The 17,725-nt window shown below is 50.9% G+C and overlaps 1 protein-coding gene across 4 annotated transcripts in view; it reads left to right on the forward strand.

Moving 5' to 3' along the window:
- Positions 1-8,912: 8,912 nt before the first annotated feature.
- The window catches only part of MBNL3 (muscleblind like splicing regulator 3), a 91,180-nt gene continuing 82,367 nt past the window's right edge, over positions 8,913-17,725 (forward strand). Inside the window, exon 1 of one of the 4 annotated variants that reach the window (XM_051630045.1) lies at positions 8,913-8,929. The gene's annotated coding sequence lies outside the window, so the exon portion shown is untranslated. Of the gene's footprint in view, positions 8,930-9,717; positions 9,804-10,059; positions 10,093-11,221; positions 11,313-17,725 lie in introns of those variants that run through there. The other 3 variants (XM_051630042.1, XM_051630044.1, XM_051630043.1) reach the window with 3 other exon arrangements.

Genomic DNA, 17,725 nt, shown 5'->3' on the forward strand with positions numbered 1-17,725 from the left:
AGTTTAGCCCGTGCTGTTGTTAATGGTTGTCAAAGCCCTGGATGTGAGAGGCCTGAATGATACCAGGCAGGGGCTGTTTGCTTTGCTGTGGTTCAGCACAACAGCAGCTTTGTTGCAGCTTTGATGAGCTGTCTGTGCTGCAGCTCAGGCAAGGGCTGCTTGTCTGGCTGTAAGGAAACATCTTCTCTGTCAAGGCAGAAGTATTTCCCTCTGAACAAGGAAAGGAAAGCCAAGCAGTGGTCTTGACAAGTGCTGTTCTGCTGATAAAACAGAAAATAAGGCAAAAGTTTGCTCCTGTCAAAAAGGGTTATTCTTGGCGCAGACATCTATTTATTTAGTTCCTCTTGCTCTTTTTTGTGCCCCCAGCTGTGTAAATTTTCAAAGGGACTCCTGGTCTGACGCTGCAGTTCCCTGAAAGACCTGTCACTGGGGATAAAGAAACCCAGCAGCAGGATGGGAGAGAGGAGCAGACACTAACAGGCTGAAGACTCGCTGGGATTCCAGCTGTGCCGTGACACCGTGGTGGATGCCCTGGCATTTTGAGGACCACAGGTTTGAGCCGTGGTGGTGTGAGGGGTAGGAATCCTTCCCAGCCTCTCCACCTCTCCCATGGTGACTAATGCATCTTTTGTGAATCACAGGGAAAAAAAAAATAATTAGCTGAGTAATGCTTAAAGAAAGCATCTGTGTGTTTTAGTGTGGTGGGGAGCAGGCAGGCTGTGCTGCCCAGCCTGGAAAAGATCTAATTTAGTCCAACCTTTACCTTCTGATGAAGCCTGACTTGCACTCCTGCCTGGAGTGGTGACAATGGAGAAAGCAATAGAGACACATTTGGGAAAGGGAGATAGCATCAGCCACATCCTGAGTCCACCAATGGCCCAGGGAGGTTTTTTAAATCAGAGACTATTTCAGTGTGATCTGAAACACACACCAGACGTGGTGTCTGTGGGTGCTGGGAAGGGTGTCCAGAGGGTACATGGCTGGTTGTGTCAGGAGGTGATGCTACCATTCAGAGGGACATGCTGGAGCCAGTAGACATTAGGGTTCACCTGCATGCTGGGAAACAATTTTTCTCCTCCTCAGGTGCATCTCAGAGGCTCTGCAGGTGCAGCTGAGTGCTGAGGTGAGTGCTGTGTTCCCCAGTAATGTAGTTAGTTCAGTTAGAAAAAAGGCAGCAAGGCTGACAGAAGCTGCTCTTTGCAATGTGATGCTGCAGCTCAAAGTAGAAACTCTGCTTTTTATGGCTCTCATAGCAAGGCTTCCTATTTAGCCCAGGAATAGCAGCTGTGCTCCCAGTTTACAACACACAAACAGACTGTATTGTTTTCTGCTTTGCCTTTTTTTTATTACAGCAGACATTGGAGGGGTAGCTAGCAGAAAAAAAAAAGCAGGGAAAGACCCATCCAGCTGGTTGGCTTTCAGTTATGTGGGAACTGGAGGAGCTCAGCACACAGTCTTGCAGGCAAACACCACCCAGGTGCCCTTGTGGATGATGCTGCTGTCTCTAGGTATGTGGGAAGGGGATCTTCTCCAGGGGACAGCTTGCAGGCAGGTCGGTTGGTCGTCCTGGGAGAGCCTTGTGTAGATGGGAGATGGCCCATGAGTCAAGAACCAGCCTGTGAAGTTGGCTCTGCACGGCTGGTGGGAGAGCTGCAATCAAAAGGGACTTTTTTCCCATCAAGTCTTCAAACACGACTGCAGGGAGCAGGCAGCTGAGCAGGCAAGGGCCATTTGAACAACATGGTACTACCTGTTTGTTGGTTGGTTTTGTTTGTTTGGGGTTTTTTTAACCAAAATCACACCTGCAAGTGGCTGAACTGATTTCTCTAACTTTGGCTCCTCTCTGCCAGGTGTTCAGGGGGTGATTGCCTCCTCAGCTGGTCCTTCTGCAATCAGCACCGGATTTTTCTGAGAGCTCCCTCAAGCTCATCTACCCTCCTGGCTGCTCTCATGGCGTGGCAAAGCTAAAGGGGCTTCTGCCAAGGCCTGACAGGGGTTCTGTGGGGTTCTCCTCTGCCTTCAGGTGCCTTCAAGGCTGGTGGGCTGGCAGCAGGTTATTAGCCCTTGCTGGAGGCACAGGCTGCACCAACACGCTGGTTCCTTCGGCGCATGGCTCCGGTGATTACAGCTTAACTCAGCCCTGCTGCTTCTTCCCACCCAAGTCTCTCCTGGGAGCCAGAGGTTCCAGCAGGTACTTCTCTGGTGTAAGGTAACGTCATGGGAGACTGGGGGTCATTTACCACGACTGTCTTGCATGTGCCCAGATTGTCTGCCAGCTCCATGGAGGGAGAGGAGCCAGAGGCAGTGACTCAGCGCGCTCCCTCGGGACCTGCTGGGCTTGGGTGGGGTTCTGGGGAAACATAAGTCACTGCAATTATTCAAGCTTCAACTCCGCAGATCCCTGCTTAACAGCCAGGATGGGGTTTACAGTTAACAAAAAAAAAAAACTTTAAAAAAAAAATGGAAGAGGGCTTGTGAAAGCAAACCCCAAATGTCTTTAATAATTATCCCAAGAGCAGAAACTTTCACTTTTCCTTTGGATGATGACAAATACTGGGAAGCAGCTGCCCTCAGAAAACTTGGGCCCCTCCTGCCTCCCCTCCCTTTGAAGCTGGGTTCCCTTCCCCTGGGCAGTGCTGTGACATGGTTGGGGGCAGAGTGGTGGCACTTTGGGGCTCTGCGGGGCTGTGTCCCCTCTGAGGGGAGGCTCCTCCCTGGCTGCTCAGGAGAGGGGCTGAAGGGGTGGCAACGTACATTTGCAGGCTGCAGAGAACGAGGGACGTCTCCTTCCCCACCTGGCCTGGCTCTGCACAGCTCTGGGTGGGTGATTGGTGAGGGCACGGGAACACTCCCTGAGTGGAGGAAGGAACCAAGTCTTGTCCTGTGGCAATCCCACTGTCAGGAAAGAAAAATTCCTGAAGACCTTTGTTTAGGATCATAGATTAGAGAATCATAGAATGCTTTGGGCTGGAAGGGATCATTAAGATCATCTAGATCCAACCCCCTGCATGGGCAGGGACACCTCCCACCAGCCCAGGTTGCTCCAAGCCCCATCCAACCTGCCCTTCAACACTGCCAGGGATGGGGCAGCCACAGCTTCCCTGGGCAGCCTGGGCCAAGGTCTCACCACCCTCACAGTGAAGAATTTCCTCCTAATGTCCAACCTAAATTTCTTTAAAACATCTGGACCTCCCTTATCTGCTCCCACTAATTGACAGCATCTTTTCTTGCCCTCTTGTTGCTGATCCAAGTCAGGTCATTTAAAATCCTGAATACCCAGTGGTTTGAGTCTTGTTTGCTGCAGTTACCTTGATGCTTCCAACCACCCACAGCCCACAGTGTCCCTTTTGAGTTGTCTTTCTCTTCCAGATGTTTCTAGCTTTGATACTAGATTCCTTCTCTTGCAAGTCCAAAGAACAAAGCTGTCCTCCACACACAATCAGGCACTCTTTCTTTCCCTATCTGAGCTCTGCAGTGCAGAGTTATTAATAAAAAATCACAACATCGTGTACCGCCGGCACCATCACATCTGTCAATGTCACCACCACACGAGATTGTGTGTGTTTGCCACCTTTTCATGTCTCTTTGTTGCAGCAGTTGCTTAAAAAGGAGGAGGGAAGCTGTGAGAAATCCCTTTCTACCTGCCAGAAGAAGTGAGCAATGGTTTCAGTTTGGGGTGTGGCGGTTTGATATCGTCATTCATGGTTATTAAAAACTGTTACTTGCTCACATTAAGCTGCTAAAAGATCTCTAATACTCTTCCAGGATTTGCATGATTAAAGGTGTCAAACTGATTGTGGGAGGACTGCTTTGTATGTCAACTGTCATTTTTCTAAGCCATGCTCATGGCCAGCATCTCTCCTGACCCCTCGGGAGGGTTAATATTCAGCTGTGACCATTCAGAGCTTGAGTGGTGTTAGGTGTTGCAGACTTCTTTTCAGCCCTTCCCATAGCCAGCACAGGCAGTGAGGGAACTCAGGAATGCAGTGCAGGACCTGCTCACAGCACCCCTGGGGTTTGCTGCCACGAGGGTGAGTGATGTGCAGGGCACTGGTGGACCTGGAGCTCCTCTGTCCCAGCACATTGAAGAATTCAAGACAAAACCCCCTGAAGAAAAATTTGCAGCAAAAAAATACAACACAACATCAGGTTAGAGATCAGGACAGGACCCGTGGTGGGAGTGAGGGTGGATCTTCTCTTCCACACACTTTCTTTCCACATTTTCCTTGGGGCTTGTCACAGCAGGGATGGGATCTCTAATGAGTACCCTGGTGCTCCCCATAGCAATGTTTGGCTGGCTCTGTTGATCGTCCCGGAGCCTTCAACAGCAAGAAAATGAATTAGCTTGTAGCTCAGAGGATTCATAGTATTGCAAGAACATGGGACAGAGGAGGATCACAGCATCACCCTGAAGCACCTGGGGCTGTCCAGCCTAGAGAAGAGAAGGCTTTGGGGAGACCTTATAGCACCTTCCAGTACTTGAAGGGGCTCCAGGAAAGCTGGGGAGAGACTTTTCACCGGAGAGTGTAGTGATAGGACAAGGGGTGATGGTTTTAAACTGAAAGAGGGGAAATTTAGGTTAGATATTAAGAAGAAAGTGAGAGTTGGTGGCAGCCTGTGTTTCCAGGGGCGTGGAACCTCGGCTGTTGGCGTGGGTGGTGCGCTGGGTGGGTGCCCTTCTGTGTTGCAGCCACTGCTGGTGAAAATGGGACCCAAATGGGTTTGTTGGGAGCAAGCCAAAGCTGGAATTAGACCGTGACTGTTGTGTCCATGGGGAGGGAAATGGCAGCCTCAGACTAGCTCATTGTGTAGGCAAACAGCTGCCGGGAGGGTTTGGTGGAGCCGGGGTGACAGTGTGATGGAGAGAGGGCTGTGATGACACTGGAGGCTCCGTCCAGTCCTTCTTGTTCATTGGTACATGAGGCTACCTGGGAATCTCATCACTTTGAAGAGGTTTAAAACCTCATGGACCTTGGGGGAGAAAGAGAAAACTCATGTGGTCTGGGCAGGAGTTAGGAGATCTCTTTCGGTTGTAAAAATCTGTGACTGCCTCGTGCCTGTTTGTGTGAGTGGTCATTTACTTCCCAACTGGAGAGCTGCACGGTGAGTGCAGTGGAAGGAACTCCCACTCTGTGCTGGAATTGCTCTGGGTCCCAGTGTTTGGAGATGCTAGTTTCTCTGGTGCCCAGATGGCCATGCCTGCCCAGTGCCACCAGTCCTGCCCTCCTGCACACATGTGCTTGGCAGCCCTGTGCAGGTCAGAGTGTCAGGGATACTTCTTCTTCCGTCATTACGACTACCTTACAGCACAGGCTGCTTTCTGCTCTTTTATTTAGCAGTAGAGACCAAAAGGTCCTTTGCTTGCTGCAGCCTGATGGGGTGAGCAGGCCATGGTGACTAATTCAGGAAGAACATCAATTCCACCTGCTCCTTCTGCTATCCATGGGCTGTGCACAGAACACCTAGTATCCCTTCCCTCCAGATGCCTGCCAAAGATGTTCTCCTGCTCTGTAATTCCTGCCCAGGAGGTTTGGAACACAGATGAGAAACCAGAAACTGAAGGGCCCCACTCTGGTCCTCTCTGGCTTCCTCCCCTTCCCTGGGGCAGCCCCAAGCACAGAGATCTGAGATATTCCTGTTTCTCCTCTCCGTGGCGGGATTGAAGGTTCATCCTCTGCCAGCCCCGCACCAGGTAGGGGACAGGGCATGAGTCAAAATGAGGGACACCAGCAAATAACAGACTTCAGATGAAGAAGGGCAATAATTTGCAGCTGTAAACCACCTTTCATCTACAGATCACAGAGGCGTCTCAAGCACTAATGGAGGCAGCCCTGCAGCATCCCTGCCCCGTAAGCAGCGCGGGGCCGCGGTTATTCCACCCGCTGGCACACGGCCACCTGTCCTTGCAGGCACCTGCAAGAGGGAACTGGCTCGCAAGGTTAGTCCTGTTCCCCTTCTCACAGCCACGCTGGAGGTGCCTGAGCACCTGTGCTAAGGTGCTGGCCTGCGTCCAGAGCATGTGCAGGAGCTTTGGTGTCTGTTTCCACAGCAGGCAGGTGAAGATGGACCAAGGCTTTGCACCAGCAAACGGACAGCCAGAACCCACTCTGGATCCAAGCCACTGATGCCTTAGTTTTTATTTGGTATTTTCTATGTGGAAATCACTATTTAGCTCACGGAAAACTTGAGCAAGAAAGGGAAGCCACTCCAGCAAGGAGCCTTAGCAGGTCTGTAAGTAAGGCAGGAAAGTTCCCAATGTCCTAAAGTTTTCACTAATGGATGCGTGTTGTGTATATAGAGAGAGATTTATAAATATCTATATTTACTAAATATTTTTTTAAAAGCTAAAGTTCTTTGATAGTTATCTATAGAAAGTTGGAGACACCCTCATAGCACTTGTTAACTAGGGCGTGGAGCACAGAAGACAAGTCCACAAGGATCTGTATGTGGGATTGTTTGCTTTCCTCAGGCAGCGTTGAGGAAGCCTGGTCAGTCACAGTCCCCTGCTTCCCTAAGTTGAGGCATCTTTCCTAGGAAAAATGAAGTACACTTTTCTGGGAAGAATTAAAGCGTGAGAAAGAGAAAAGAAATGGCATAATCAAGAAATTTCCCAGTTAGCTGTAGGTGTACCAGACTAGTCTTCCTTCCCCCTGGGCTGGATACCTACAACACACACCCTGCAGCACTCCAGTGCCTGAAGGATGTAGCAGGAGACTCAGGGATACGAAACTTGTACATTTTGAGTTTTCGGTGTGCAAAATGAAGCAGAAGTTACAGGGCTGCGTGTGGGAACTGGAATGTAAGGCTGTGAAATCCGCGAGAGGGGAATCAGACCGGATAGTCTCTCTATCTGCATTCAAAAGATCTAGGAACATGGATGAAATACCGTGTGTGAGCATTTTGCATGGCTGAAAACAGCTCTGCAAGGTGCTGGGCAGCAGTGAAAGCCAGCCCCCGGCACTGCTCAGCTCCCAGCACTGCTTTACTGTCACTCCAGGAGCTTTGCTGTGCAAAGAAGGCACGACTGGAGTCTGCTGCTTTGTCCATGTTACAAAGCAGGTAAATTAAAGGTTAGAGTGATTGTCATTTGCTTCAGGACATGGAGACTATCAAGGCAGGAGTGAGCCCCATCAGGCCTTGCCAACAGTCCCTTGCTCCGACTTCGGCACCGTGTGGAATTTGTTTCCTCCATTAAAAATAACCTTGTTTATAACCTCTGTTTCATGATTCAGCTTTTCTGCAGTCAACAACTGATCACCCTCAAAGCAGAGTGGCATCAGATTTCAGGAGGAAAATGCGACCAGGCTATTGCAGCTGAGGGATGCTCCTGGCAGAGGGCAGCTCCATCCAGGCAAGGAGGGGTGCCTCATCAAAGGGCTGCTGCTTTTCTTTTGGGTAAAGGAGTCGTGTCCTCTCTGAGATCACTGTGCCTGCAAGCTTCTGCTCTGCAAATCCCCACCCATGGCTTCTGCCCTGCCAGAAACACCGGTGCCTCATCACCATGAATGTGGCCCTGTGCAGGCCCAAAAGTAGAGACAAGAGTGGTTTTCCTGGTTCCTCTCCTCCTCCTTGCCTGCGGGCAGAGCATCAGACATGCTTTGCTTTGCATCCAGCGACCCGGAGCCTGACCAGTGGCACAGCTACCGGTTTTACGTCTTAAAGCGAGATTCATTGCCAGGAAAAATCCTCCTAGAAAGTCCCACGCCCGCTTTCACTCCTCTCACCCTGGTGTGATGCAAGTGTCTTGCGAGCTGCACAGCTCCTCTGGCTTTGAACGACCACGTTGCCAGAGTTTGCTCGCTGCTGTATCCTCTCGCCTGCAAAAATCAGGCTGTGCAGCTGCAGTTCTCATCCCATTTAGCAGATGGGAAGTGGAGGAGCAAAACTACCAGGACCAGCGTTTATCCAGAAGTGCCTGGTGATTTTTTGGCCAACTCTGGGTTAACTTGCCACTTTCAGGTGGGCCAAGCCTCCGGTGATGTGCCCATGGCCACACAGACAATCAGTGGCAGAGACCTAAACAAAAACCAGACCCCTGAAACACAGTCCTGTGATGCAAATTTGAGATCATCCTTCCTTTTTTTAGGAGCTAATCCTTTGTCCTTGCAGCAAGAGGAATTTTCCACGCATGTGATTATTTTTTTTTTTTTTACACATCATTGTGTGTTTAATGTTTAACAGTGGGATCGTTATGGTTTTATTAGCAGTATGGAATGCTTTTTCATCTTCAACTGACTTTGCAAACATTAACTAATTGGTCTCAACTATGAATCAGTGGCAGTAACTAGGAAGAGAGATGAAGTGGTCACTGAGAAAGTGGTCATCAGGACAGGGTGCAGGAATCAGGGCTCCCGTTCTGCTGCTCAGAGCACGATCACTGGCAGTTTTATGACAGTCATTTCCACTAGTGCTGCTGTCAGGGAGAGCCACTTTTTGTGCAATAAACAACCCTTGGCTGCTTCTTGCTGCTTCTGGTTGAGCTCAAGCTTGACAAAATGTAGCAAATGTCGCCAAACCTCATAAAAAGTTGTTTTTTAAAAGAAATAGGGGATTGTTTTCTTCAGTGATCCGGTAGCTGCTGGTTGTTTTCAGCTTGCCCGAACAAAATGCATAATTAAAAGATCTAGATTTGCCAGAATGAGATGCTAAAGTCAGAAATGAGTGGGGTTGCTTGCAGCCAAACGCTGTGAGGTTTTTTTAAGGGTCGCACTGGCAAAGACCGACTCTGAAGCATCCTGAGGCTGGCTGCCAGGAAATTAGCTCCTCGTTTGCAGTATGCAGAACATGCACGGCGGCGTTATGATTTACTCTCATCTGCTTCACATTGCGCCTGTTTTCCCTTGCGACTGTCCTGGCGTAGGCAATTTTCTGTTGCAAATCAGGAGTGAAAATGAGCACTGCGGTGTGGAAGAGCTGTGCCACCATCCAGGTAAGGGCGGCCAAGCCTGGCAGGGACACAGCCCTGGGGTGGGAGGGGGGTAGAAGGGTGACAATAAGTTTGGAGACAGAGGGGACCCAGCGAGGGGATGTGATGGTGGCTTGGAAGACAGACGAGTGTGCGCTCGGGAGGATGTGATGGTTGGGGGGACAGAACGGGGTACAGCCCCTCAGCGAGGGGGTGCAAGGGTGACATCGGGGGCAGAGCCGGGGGGATGTCATGGTGGCTTTGTGGGCAGAGGGGACACAGTGGGGAGGCGTGATGGTGCCTCTGAGGCCAGTGGGGTTGCAGCCCCTGCGCGGGTGGATGCGATGGTGGCTCTGGGGACAGAGGGGACACGGCAAGGATGTGTGACGGTGGCGGGGAGGATGCAGCCGGTCGGTCAGCAGGTGGCTGGGGTGGTGGCACTGGGGACAGAGCAGACTCAGTGGCTTATGCCCTGCGGCCGGCGAGAGGCGCGGGTGCTGGGCTCGGCTTCCCCTCCGGCGCGCAGGTCGGTGGCCGGTCTCATGCCGGGGCGGGCGGCAGCCGCGGGACGACCCGTCCGTGAGCCCGGCGGGGCAAGAACCACCAGAAAAGGCTCGGGCGGGTCGCGCAGGGCTGGGCGGGCAGCGGCCGCGGCCCCGCACCGGCTGCGCGGGGGCTCGGCGGGGCGGGGCGGGCGCCGGGTCGGGTCGGGCCTCTCCGGTTGCCATGGCAGCAGCCAGGCGGCGCGCGCGGCCGGCGGGGCGCGGCGCGGCCCCGGAGCGTACCATGTGCGCCCGGCGGCGGGAGGCGGCGGAGGGGCCACGACGGCGGCGGCTGCTGCTGCTGCCCTGCTAGCTCCGCCACGGCGGGCCCGGCCACCGGGAGCTGCTGCGTCAATGTAACGGTGGCGGCGGGGCGGAGGGGAGGCTGGGGAAGGGGGGGAAGGAGGGGGGGGGGGGAAGCGCCGCTGAGTGGCATTTCCACGCCGCGCGTGGCCGCCCGCCGCGGGGAAGGACGTGAGGATGGGGGGGGGGGAGGAGGAGGAGGGGGGGGGGCGGAGGGCGGGCGGAAGGCGTTAAAATGGCGGCGCGCAGCCGGCCCCCGCGCTAAACCGGCCCCCGTGGCTCGCCCCGTGCCGCCGCGCGTGGCACGGCGCGGCCGCCCCTGCCTGCCAGCGCCGCCGGGAGGTAAGGCCGGGGCCGGGGCTGGGGCTGCTCCCGCCCCGCCGCGGGGCGCCCGGGGACGGGTCTGGCGAGCTGCGGGGCGGGAGGGGGGTTCTCGTCCTGCGGCCGGGGCTCGGCGGCCGCTGCCGGTTATCCCGGGAGAGGCAGCGGGCTGGCCCGGGGGTGCCGGCCCGTCGCTCCTTTGTCTGCCGGCCCCGGCCCCGGCCCCGCTCCGCCGGCGGCAGGAGCGGCTCTGGAGGGAGGGTGGCCGGCGCGGTGCGTGGCTAGGCTGGCCTTTCGTGTTATATAAATATGTATATAAAAACAACCTAAAAAAAAACAACCAAAAAAACCGGCAGCCAGTTTTTGCAGCTGCAAGTGCTGCGCTGTCTTACCCCGGCAGCGTCGCGAACCGCCTGCCCGGAGCAGGGCGGGCTCGTACTTGCGGGAAAGCAGCGCCAAGTGCCGGGCGGCCTCCCCTGCCGCTGCGGCCAGGGGAGAGGGGAGGGTCGGGGCTGGGTTTTTTTCCTTCCTTTCCTTTTTTTTTTTTTTTTTCTTGTGGGGGGACTCTTAGGAAGACATGCGCATTTGTTCGTTCTTGCCACCGCACTGGAGTCTGCCTAGAAACAAAGAGCACAGCCTGGCGAAGTTGACGCTGGCTCCGAAAGTGTCTGGCTTTTGTGGTTGTTTGGTTTTTTTTTTCTTTTTGGTTGGTTTGTTTGCCTCGTTTACTTATGCCGTAGTTAAAAGCCTCGAGATGCTTCCCTGAATTATTTCCATCTGCCTGCTGCTGCCTCCCCAATCATCTCTTCCCCCCCTCCCCCCCCCGCCTTTTTCGTCGCCCCCCGACCCTACCAGGCCAGGTCTACGCATTTCGGAAAGTGCAGCCATGATAGACAGAGCAACTTCTCCCATTTTCCCCCAGCCCCGTGGTGTGACAGTTCGCGGGAGGTGTGCCTTCCGACGGGGAGCCACCCCCTTGCTGAATCATCGTGGAGCGATGGCCGGACGCCTCGTCCGCCCGGGGAGCACAGTCTTCCCCTGTAGAGCATGAGGCGAGGCCAGGCGCAAGTAAGAGACCTGTTAGCACTGGGCTCAGAGGCGGGCAGGCGGTTGCAAGGGAGAAATAAAAAAAAAAAACAACACAACCTTTCGGCTCTCGTGGCAGCGGGAGGTGGCGGATGCGGTTTTGAGCTCCGAGGCAAAGATGTGCGCTGCTGGGAGGGAGGTCCCCGGCCTTTGAGGTAGTGAAACTCCCAAGGGCCTGATCCTGCAGCTTTGGCTTCTCTGAAAACTCGTTGCTTGCCGACAAAGCTCCGGGCAAGATCAACGCCGGGGCTCGGGGAGGGAGGTGCGGATCGGGGGTGGTGTGCAGCAGTGGTTATTAGCAGTAATCCTGTCATGGGTTTGCAGAGACCAGTATCTGAACAGAACTGTTGTATCTGTGCTGCTTGCCTAAAACTAGTTGGTTCTGCACTGGTTGAAAGTCGTTGCCTTTGTTACCGCGTGGAAATCATGACTTTTACCTTTTGGGGGGCTTGGGGTGCGTGTGTGTGTGAGAGAGAGAATGAAATGTTACTAGGTATCCCTGCCTTGATTCAAAGGATGCCAAAAAGTATGGGAGCGAGAGGTGGGATGAGCAATTCTGAGCTGGGGTGTATCAGGCAAGACTAAATTGCAGCAGTTGTTGGACATGTAACGTGATCCTGTAATTAGAGCAAGGTAATAGTCTGTACCATGTTGAAACTATCGAGTGTCTGAGTTGGAGTAGTCTGAATTAAGCTAGTTCTGGGATTTTGCAGAAGCAGAAGAAATGCAGTTCAAGTTTCCATGTGGCATCTTCCATGGGGTTGCAGAGATGTTTTTCCCCTGTGGGTCCTCCTTGTGGGTATTGTGCTTTTAAGGTAGTATGTGGAGGCTGCAATGGTGCTGCTCTCCAGGTGGGAGAAATGCCTCATTGTGGCACAGCCCTGTTCCTTGGAGCTTAATTGACAAATGAAGGTGCATAGCCTGCATCTCAGCCCTGGAGGGGAGGGAGAGGAAAATGCTGAAGGAAGGACTTAAGGCTTCAGCTTAAAGGACTCTGTAATTTGGTCTTAAAACTTCCCTGCCCCCACTTGCTCTCTATACCCCAAGAAAGGTGTGTGTCAGCAAGTGGTCTGGGGGAGCCTGCAGGCTGTGGTCTTTCCTGTGTCGTTGCCAGTGGGGCAGGATCCTTTTGGGGCTCTGCAAGGGTTGTAGTGGTGTGGAGCCGTGGTGGCACAATCAGGCCCAGCAGACCTGGGGAGGCTGAGCAGAGTTACAGTGTGTGGGCACCAGCCCTTCTCACAGATGCTCATTTCCCTTGGTGTGTGTGTGTATATATAGACATGGTACATATTTAAATTAAGTAATTTTAAAGTAGCGATGGCCCAGAAAAGTTTCAGAGCTATTTTAGCATTTGAATGTTTCTCTTTGAAAGACAATGGACTGTGCAGAAGCCTCCTAAGTATTGTGGGATGTGCTTACAGCAGGAGAAGGTGCAGTTTGCTCTTGGGCACAGTCAGCCTTCCCAGAAGCAGCTGAATTTTACGTATGCACCTGGTTCAGCCTGTGTCCAGCTTTATGTGTGTGGAGGGTCTGGTGCTGTATTCCAGATAGTTTGGGATATAGTGACAGGGGTTCAAAGAAGACCTGGTGGTCAGGGAGGAAATTAGTCCCTTGGAGCTGTAACTTCTGTGCTGCTCAGCCTCCTGGCCAGGTCAGGAGAAGGCAGGATGCCACATGCTTCCCAACACCGTGGAGAAGTGAGGGAACCCCACAGAGAATGAGGGGGTGGACTGGGTTGCCATTCGTCCCTCCTGGTGCTGGCCCACGTAGGAAGCTACTGATGAGCAGGGATGCTGGAGTGTTGTATCATGTAGAGGAGTTTTGGATTATTTTCATGCCCAGTTCCAGTTCATGAGCAGCAGTGGCCTCCTCTGCATTTTCCTCCTCTGTTGAGGAGTGGCTGGCATGAGGCTTAAATGCTGTTCTTAGATTTTTGCAGACCTAGAAGTTGTCTCCTGGGCTTACCCCATCTTAGCAAGATGAATATGTGGACCTTAAGAGTTTGGCATTTGTGGTGCTACCAGAAGTGAGATTTGGAGAGGCTGTGCAGCACATTTAATGGAATCTCAAAGTGGGACTTAAAAACTTCTGACTGCAAAGGGGAGGAGGTTAGCTTTATTACCTTTGCAGTATAGCTTGCAAATCAGTTTTGAAGGTGAAGCTGGTGGATAAAGTGGTCCTGCTTCTAGCCCTTTGCTCCATTCTCTTCATCATCCCTGTGGATTAAGAATAATCTTGCAGAATAGGAAGGGAGAATTTCAGGTGTTACTGCTTCCTTGGTTTGCTTCTCCATGTGGACACAGAAAGAGTTGTTGGCACAAGGACATGGGGTGCACAGGCAGGACAGGGTGAGGCTGGACTGCTGCTTTCACTAGCAGCCCTGGCTTATGCAGAGTTAAACTGACAGCAAAGCAGCCTTGCTGGTGTCTTGCAAATTAATCTTTCTTCATGCACAAGTCAAACCATGGCTTTCCTCGTCACCAGTGCCTGCAGCTTAGTCAGAAGCCTGAAAGCAAATGAAGATTTTCTTTGTGGCTAACGCAGGCACAGGTGATGACGATGATGATGAATCTGCAGTCAGGATTTGGTGACTGATGCCTGCAGCAGGACACCCCTGCCGTGCTGGTGGTGAGAGCCTGGCTTTGGCAGTGGAGCAAACCATCGTGTGAGTCAGACGTGTTGGGAAAGAGTACGCAGCCATCACAGGGAGCAGTCTTCTCTGACCATGAACATACTAGAAGTCACGTGTGGAAACTAAAATGACTACTAGAAACACAAGGCTGCTCATTGAGAGGGAGGCTGTGCACTGAAAACAGAGTTTGCTTAGATCTCAGTTTCCGAAGGTAGTCATAGGAGCTGTGACTGTTGCTGCACTCTGAAAACAGTGCAGACATCCAACCAAAGAAGAACTGCCACCACAGGCAGACATGGCACCCCGCATTTGGGTTACCCAGATCCAGCCTCTGTGCATCTAGCAAAAAAAAAAGCGAGAAAAATATTTTGAAATGGGAAAAAAGCACTTAGTTGGGGAGTGATCACAGCCTGGAAGAGGAGGAGGAGAGGATGTCTTCATTGAACAGTGTGTGTTTGCTCTTAAAATCCCTTAAAAGCTCTGAAGCTTGAGCTTGCTTTATTTGCTGTGTTTGCCACGTAATATTTCAGGGAGAAGTTTTCAATTTGTATGTATGAGTTGATGCAGGAGTTGTTCCCTCTTAGGTGATGGGAAACCAGTTACTTGTGTAATGCACTGGTTTGATTGTTAGACAATTTCTTAGTTTCTTTTTAATTAATGTACTCCATACGTCTGGGCAGTGCATGTGTCCTTCTCTAGGGCAATGCTGAGGTCCTGGTTTATCACAGAATTTAAGCACAGCCTTGTCTTGATTGCTGAAATGCAGTCTTTAAGCTGAAGCATTTGCAATAACAAAGCATTTTGGAATTCTCTGTTCACCTTTAGTGCAGCATCACAGGTTCTCCAGACTTTTTACAGATGTCTGCTCCTGTAGTGGAGTTCCTTATTGTGCCCCCTAATTATAGAAACAGTATAAATTGATCCTTTTTAGTTTATTTTCTCTAGATTCCTGCATGTGCTCAAATTGTTACTCTTGGGTAGATAACTCGTCTGAATTTGTGCTTGTGACACCTTTGCAGTTGAGCACCTCTTGCCTGCTAAACTGTGGCAGTGCGTGGTGTTCTTTTAAGAGGTGTGTATCCTCCCCTTTTTCCATGCCATCTTCCAGGAAAGATTGTCTACCCACAGTGATGTTATCTTCCCTCGTTTTAAAGGGTGTCAGCAGATATTTATTTTTCCCCTTCTCCCGTCGGATGCTAAGTACCCACCATGGGAATGAGTCGTCTCCTGTTACTCACATGGAGCAAATCTGTGGCTTGGCCTCCAAATTACATGGCCCTGCTTAGCAAGGGTGAGGTCCTCAGGAGCCCAAGTAAAGGCGCCAGAATCTCTTTGCCTGCTTTGCTTTATATTTTTTATTATTATTATTTTTTTGTAAAAGCAATAGGCCGAGAGTAAGCTGAAGAACCGGTGGCCTTCAGAGCTGGGTATTTTATGTCTGAGGGCTTCTGAATGCATAAAATCAGAGAGAATGTCTGTGTAATCCGATCTGCTCTTGAAAGCCTTGCGGAGGGCTGCATGCTGCAGACATAAGCTGTGTCAATAAGAACTCTATTCACCCTCGGAAAACAGCCTCGTGATCGGGTTTGACTGGCAGGCTTCCTAAGGGGGGGCCTTTTATTTTTTTCTTCCCTCTTCAAAAAGAGCTCTGTTTTTTTGGCGGCACTTCTGACTTGTCCGACTCCCACGTATTGTTCTTTCCTTGGTGTGATAAACTTGGATATTTTCTTTTTCTGTAATTTTTTGGCTGGGAGGTTGCTGGGGCAGAGGGAGGATTCCGTGCAGCACGATACCGGGGGAGTTTCCTTCCTCAGCCCCTTTCACTAGGACTTGTGGCAAGAGGACAAGGGGTAGCGGGTTAAAACTGGAAGAGAGGAGATTTAGGTGAGACATGAGGAAGAAATTCTCTAGTGTGAGGGTGGTGAGACTGTGGCCCAGGTTGCCCAGGGAAGCTGTGGCTGCCCCATCCCTGGCAGTGTTGAAGGGCAGGTTGGATGGGGCTTGGAGCAACCTGGGCTGGTGGGAGGTGTCCCTGCCCGTGCAGGGGGGTTGGAACTAGATGATCTTTAAGGTCCCTTCCAACCCAAACCGTTCAGTGATTCTATGAAAGCAACATTTAGGAGTAACAAGGTGATGGATTTAAAAGAATATGAGGTAGGACTGGAGGGTGCTGCATGTAGGAGAGTGTGTACTCATGGGCTTTCACAGGGCACCTTCTTGCAAACCAGTGGCACAATATACCTGTCCTTGTAAAAGTCTTCAACAGTAATGCACAAAGTCAGTGCTCGTGTGTTTATTGCTTTTTCCCCCTCGGTTCTGCAGATGTCTGTATTACCCAGAAGTGTTGTTGGGTGAAATTCTGCTTTCAGTAATGCTGGCATAAATCTGCTGCAAAGGCAGTGTTGTATTAATGGCTATAATGTGCTGGTTGCTGTTGTGTGTTTTGTTGGTTTTTTTAAATTAACACAAGTAAAAAATCTCTGCTCTCTTTAAGTATTCTATCCCTGGCATGTAATATTTTAAAATCTTGTAGGAAAAAATCTGCTTGAGCTAGTAAAAATTATGCTTTAACATTTTCTGAGAGTTTTAATCAAAACACCAGGTTTTGAGCTGCTGTTTATTGTATAAGGTTTGTGTAAATGACATTTGCTGCTGCATTACATGTGTGATATTGGGTGTTTGCTATGCTAAGGTCTTAAAGCCATTCTCTTTGAAATTAAGTTACCAGTTTACAAAAGAGAGATGCCGGACTGACAGTTTTTCATGTTTCTTTTTTCCTACAGGTCCCTTGGTCTACCTGTCACTTTTTTAAAAGCTGTAGCACCTCACTTAAATGATTGCTTAAAAATTAGCTCATCTGTATATCTTTCTGGGTTATTACTGTAGCTGCAAATGAAAGCTTGGAAATATAATTAGGATGTAATGTGCACAAGCTCCAAAAAAAAAAAAGACAAAAAATAAAGTAATACAAAGCTATTATTTAAAAGAAATGCAATTATGTATTAAGCCAATTGAGGCTTGACTTAATTTTGCAGGGTTTGCTGGTGCTGATGGAGTAAATCCAAAATTAACTCCTGAAATATGCTTGTCCTGCCTCAGGAATGTGGTGAAAAGAGAGCCATGGAGAGAAGGGGAATCCCCTGGGAGGGGAGCCTGGCCATGGGTGCAGCATTTTTGGGGTGATTCCTGCAGCCCCCCTTTGCTGGCTGTCCTCAGCTGATTGCCCTGAGAGAGAGGCCTGACCCAGGCCAGCCTGGGCAGGAAACGCTGGTTTCTCTGTTCCTAACAGGGGGAGGCCACAGCTGGGTAATTGGTTTTTACTTCCTGTTCCCAATCTGTTTGGGTCAAAAGTAGCGGGTTGTTTGGTTGGTTTTTTTCCATATTAAGATATTTGGCTACTTTTTGCAAGGCAGCAATAAATTTCACACCCTGCACAACGCGTTTTTTATCTATCAGAGGCTCTTTATTTCTGCCTTTGACTCTTGATTTGGATGGTGAAACCTTTTGATTAGTACCTTTTTTTTGTTGCAGTGAGGAAAACAACTTTTTTTTTTTTTCCTGTTTTGGAAAAAGTCTTTGGAATAACCTGCAGGCCTGTAGCTGCTGGAGCTGGCAGGTCTGGCTCCTTAGTAAGGCTCACAAGGAGACTAAGACACCTCAGTCTCATAGTGCACTCCTTGGTCATGAGGGGATAATGCTGCTGGAGTTAATTGGGATGCTAGGATTTAATTCATTAATATTGGTGAGGCATTTGATGATCTTTTAGTGGAAGGTCCTAGGACTGTGGGGGGTGGTGGTTGTTTTGCTGTGCAGGGCTATGGCAGCTTCTTGAGAGAGGGTCATTGCTGAGACAGAGCCATTGGCAGCTCGAGCTCCTGGGTGTGCTGAGTGCCCTTGGCTGCCATGGGCACCACAAGGAGCTGAGCCTGATGTTTT

Source organism: Apus apus, chromosome 12 (genome assembly GCF_020740795.1).
Source record: "Apus apus isolate bApuApu2 chromosome 12, bApuApu2.pri.cur, whole genome shotgun sequence".
NCBI lineage: Eukaryota > Metazoa > Chordata > Aves > Apodiformes > Apodidae > Apus > Apus apus.